This window comes from Bidens hawaiensis, unplaced genomic scaffold (genome assembly GCF_021521415.1).
Source record: "Bidens hawaiensis isolate Kalapana, Puna unplaced genomic scaffold, B.hawaiensis_p1.1 tig00004030_1, whole genome shotgun sequence".
Classification (NCBI taxonomy): domain Eukaryota; kingdom Viridiplantae; phylum Streptophyta; class Magnoliopsida; order Asterales; family Asteraceae; genus Bidens; species Bidens hawaiensis.
The window spans coordinates 659,176-664,729 of NW_027491238.1; positions in this window are offsets into that span (position 1 = coordinate 659,176).

The window sequence follows — 5,554 nt, forward strand, 5'->3', positions numbered from 1 at the left end:
ACTTATAACTTACCAACTGCTTCCGAAGTTGCTGCTTTAATTGTTGGAGATATTGGTGATTGTATAGATAACCGTGACATAATTGTGAAAACTCAAGAACGTCGTCTACAAACTGTAAATGAACATCATCCTTCTTACCTCGCCCTTCAATATCCATTGATATATCCATATGGTGAAGATAATTACACAGTCGACATTCTTCACCGAGGTGTTGCTCAAGATTCTGAAGCAAAACGAAAAAAAAAACAACCATGAGAGAATTTTTTGCTTACCGAATTCAAGACAAAGTAAATGAATTTTCCGCTACTCTTAATTCAAGGAGGTTGTTTCAACAGAAATTAGTTGATGTTTATACGATGATCGAAAGTGAACGGCTCTATTTCATTCGAAGAGAGCAAAAGGTTCTTAGATGTGAGTCTTTTGAGAATCTAAAAAATATTAAAAACAAAGGAAATAAAGATGCTTCAAAAGTTGGACAACGTGTTATATTACCGTCGTCTTTTACCGGTGGTGCTCGATACATGATGCAAAACTATTTGGACACCATGTCTCTGTGTAAGTGGTTCGGATATCATGATTTTTTCATAACTTTCACGTGTAATCCAAATTGGCCAGAGGTTAAAAGGTTTCTTAAAGATACGACACTTAATGCCGAAGACAGGCCCGATATATTATGCAGATTGTTTAAAATCAAGTTAGATGCATTGATTAAAGACTTGAAAGATAAGGCATTACTTGGAAAAGTTCAAGCAGGTCTGATACTATTTTTTATTAAAATATTTTTACTGTTATTAATATATATATTATGTTTATTTAACAATAAGTAAAATTATTTTTTTCCTAAATTATATGTAGTTGTTTACACGGTGGAGTTTCAAAAAAGAGGGTTTCCTCATGCGCATATTTGCTTATTTATGCATTCCGATAACAAGTTTCCTACACTTGAACATATTGACCCACTTATTTCCGCTGAGATTCCGGACAAGAATGAAGACCCTAAATTGTATTCTCTTGTAAGCGATTTTAGATACATGGTCCATGTGGTGTTGATAATATGAAATGTTCTTGTATGGTCAATAACAAGTGCTCCAAAAAATTTCCATAGGGTTTTCCTATACACAGAAGAAGAGATTCAGGAAAATTTGTTGTCAAGTCTGATGTTCACTTAGATAATCGAAGTGTGGTTCCGTATAACCATAAGCTTTTACGAAAATATCAGGAACATATTAACGTGGAATGGTGCAATCAGAGCGGATCAGTTAAGTATTTGTTTAAATATATTAACAAGGGTCCGGACAGAACAACTGTCTCTGTTGTACAAAATACTACAGAAGATGATTTAGAAGAAGGAGTGGATGAAATAAAAGAGTACTATGATTGTAGATATCTTTCAGCATGTGAAGCAGCCCCTGGAGGATTTTTTTTCATTTGATATTCATTACAATATCCTTCAGTTATGAGACTTCCGTTTCATCTTCCTGATAAGAAACAAGTTTTTTATGGTCCGGATGATGATGTTGAATATATCATGGAAAAACATTCAGTGGCTTCTACAATGTTCACGTCTTGGATGGAGTGTAATCAAATTTATGATGAGGCAAAAGATCTTAATTATATTGAATTTCCCTCTAAATTTGTATGGAAAAAACAAGGCAAATGTTTGGAACGAAGAAAAGTTGGGTTCTCCGTTATAGAAAATGATAAATGGAAAATATGATTTCTATTGATATGAAGGTTACAATATATAACAATTGTACAAGCTAAAAATAAGGAGTGAAAATACAATTACAATAACTAGGGTAATCAATCTAATTATGCAGAGAATATAAACTTGATATTAGGCATGATATTAGCTTTTGTAATTAATTCAAATATTTGAATTAATCCTTGCCTTGTGTGTTAATATGCTCCCGCAAGATTGGCGGTCGATTAGTGAGCCCAATCTTGGTCATAAGTAGGTGAAATCTCGAACATGGAGTCGGTTTTGTAAGGGCATCGGCTAGTTGATCTTCTCCGAAAATGTGGGTGACACGAATAGATTTATCATTGACTTTTTCACGTACAAAGTTAAAGTCAATAGCCAAGTGCTTCATACGAGAGTGAAAAATGGGATTCGGGGAATATTGGGTAGCACTTAAGTTGTCACAAAAAATTGTGGGGATGGTTGTGGATATGAAACCGAGTTCATGTAAAAGGGATTTTAGCCATAGAACCTCAGTGGTGGTAGATTCGACAGCCCAAAATTCAGCTTTAGTGGAGGAGCAGGCTATAGTCGGTTGTCTTTTGGAGCTCCATGCAATTGGGTTAGAACCAAGATAGACGATATAACCTCTTGTGCTTCTGTAATTGTCTTTGTCTCCCGCCCAATTTGCATCTGTAAAAGCATGTAGCTGTAACGGTGAGTTGTGTCGGAGTAAAATACCTTTGTTGATCGACCCATGAAGGTATCTAAGCAGTCGTTTGAGGGAATTCCAATGAGTGGTGGTAGGAGCATGCATGAATTGGGATAGTTTGTTCACCGTGAATGCAACGTCGGGTCGGGTAAGTGATAGGTATTGTAGAGCACCAACTAGGGCTCGATATTCCGTGGGAGATGCGATAGGTGTGCCATCATGTAGCGTGATGGGTTCGGAGCATGTAATTGGTGTGGTCATTGGCTTACAATCACTCATATTTGCTCGTTTAATGATGTCATGAATATATTTGGTTTGGGATAATAGCATACCGTGAGAGTGTGGAAGGACTTCTACCCCAAGAAAATAGGATAGAGTGCCAAGGTCTTTAAGTGAGAATTTGTTTGCGAGAGAAGTAATGAACGAGTCAATGTTTTGTGAATTAGGGCCGGTGATGATAATATCATCAACATAAACCAAGATGTAGATGGAGGCGGAGTCTGAAAGTCGTATGAATAAGGATGGATCCGAGATGGTGGGTTGGAAACCGTTTAATTGGAGATGGGATTTTAATTCTTTATACCAAGCACGCGAGGCTTGTCGAAGGCCATATATAGCTTTATTTAATTTGCATATATGGGAAGGAAATGCGGGATTAATGAAGCCGGGCGGTTGGACCATATAAACATTTTCTGTTAATGTGCCTTGTAGGAAAGCATTATTAACGTCAAGTTGACGACGGGTCCAATTTTGTGAAACAGCTAAGGAAAGAATCAGACGAAGAGTTGCGGGTTTGACGACCGGACTAAATGTTTCGGCATAGTCAATTCCCGGGCGTTGGTGAAAACCTTTGGCTACAACATTAGAACCAACAACAGAACCATCGGGTTTATATTTTGTACGGAAAACCCATTTAGAACCAACAACATTAAAAGCATGTTCGGGAGGAACAAGAGTCCAAGTTTTGTTTTTCATTTGAGCCTCATATTCTTCGGTCATGGAATCTCGCCAAAGAGGGTTTTTTAAGGCTTGTGTGATGGTGGATGGTTCTGTAATTGAACCATTTATGGTTGTATATAAGTGAAAAGAAGGGTTATGATATTTAGGATTTGGTTTGCGGTTTCGTGTCTGAGCGGTGGTTTCAGTTTGGGTTGCAGTATTGTGGGCTGTAGTGTTTTGGGATGTAGTATTTTTGGTTGGGACAGATGTATTAGAAGGTGGTGGGGCTGGTAATATGGTTGTGTTAGAGGGGCTAGAAGGCATGGAGGTGGTGTTTGGGCTAGAGGGTGTGGAGATGGTATGTGGGCTGAAAGGTTCGGAAGTGGTCTTGTTAGGTGGGTTGGGGTTTGTAGTGGAATTTATGGGTTGTGTGTTTTGTGTAGGGGTGGGGGTGTTGATTGGTTGAATTTGATGTTGGAAATCTTGTATTAATAATCAACAGAAATAATGAAACAATCAACACAGTAAACCGGGCTTGTGTTTAACACAATTCCCTTAAACAGATTCTCGGTCTGTTCCCAGGGTACTCCGGTTCGAAACAGAATCGGTGCTCTACCGGACTCGATCACTTGCCTGAAAACGAAAACGAAATAGTATTGTTGCAGTAGGAAGAAGATGAAGTGATTTTCGTTTGGTGTGTCTACAAATGAAGAATGGCCATGGTATTTATAACCAAGAGTCATAACCATATAATCAAATCTTAGTTATGACCATTAAAGAATATTATATAATAATAATACTCATCTAATAACCATTATCACAAAGAATTGAAACTGAAACACAATAATCATAGTCATTATGATTATTAATGGTATTGACTAGACCAACATAATTTGAATCTCAAAACCGAATTCAAAAAATCGTCTGACGCGGGCTCGGGTTTTCGGAGTTGCATTCGTGTCCTCGGGACGTGCGGGCACGCACGAGTTCGATGGATTTCTAGTCCAGAAACCCAAATTTGCACCCCCCCTGCGCGCGCGTAGAACTTATGGTAAAACATGTCACAAATAATTCAAATGGGTGTAAGGGTTCCACCTTATAAACCATTCATTATTTTGTTCCTAATCCGATGTGGGACAAACATTTACCACTTCCACCACTTTCTTCATTCACACACTTAAACTTCCAACAATCCTCCACATGAATGGAGGTCGAAAAAACATTATTCCGATTAGATTTCAGCAGTTGAATCTTGCATACAATAGGTAGGTGTTATCCTTTGAACCTTTGCTTATGAAGCATACTTAGCCCACTGGCTCTGAGTAGACAGTGGTGTCTTTGAACTCGTCTGCCGTTTGTGTAGACGACAATACACTTCACACAATACTCTCCCTGACAAAGTCAAGTCCTCATAGTTATGTTCGTTATGGTCATGAACATGCGCCTGGTTCTGCAAGAGCTATTAAGTATTGTGCCCAAAAACACCCTTTGAAGCGACCCCACTTCTCTCTCACATAGGTGATTCACCATGTATGACTACCTTGGTCGAATCATTAAAAGCCATATGCTTAGCCTCACACTTGTCACTTTTAGGAATGGACTAGGAAGGTTACCTTGCCATGTGGTAAACTCCCTCTTAAAATTGTAGGGTTATCCCCCCCCCCCACAGTGACTATAAGTAGGTTTTCCTATTGAACTCAACTCTTGGGATCTCCAGTCTGTTGAGTTAGGTTTCCTTCGCATGAACTTTAATTTTTCAAGGGCTTCAGTCCCATTCCCATGGACGACTTCTGAACTAACTCTCTACTTAGGCCTTTTGTTAGCGGATCCGCAATATTATCCTTTGACTTCACGTAGTCAATAGTGATAATTCCAGTAGATATTAGTTGTCATACCGTATTATGTCTACGTCTAATATGTCTATTATTACCATTATACATTGTGCTATGAGCTCTGCCAATTGCCGATTAGCTATCACAATGTATACAAATGGCCGATGCCGGCTTAGGCCATCTTGGTATATCCTCAACAAATTGACGTAACCATTCTGCCTCTTCGCCCGCTTTATCTAGGGCGATGAATTCTGATTCCATCGTGGATCTAGCTATAACCGTTTGTTTAGATGATTTCCACGATATAGCAGCACCTCCAAGTGTGAATACATACCCACTTGTTGCTCTAGAATCATTCGTGTAAGATATCCAATTTGCATCACAATGTCC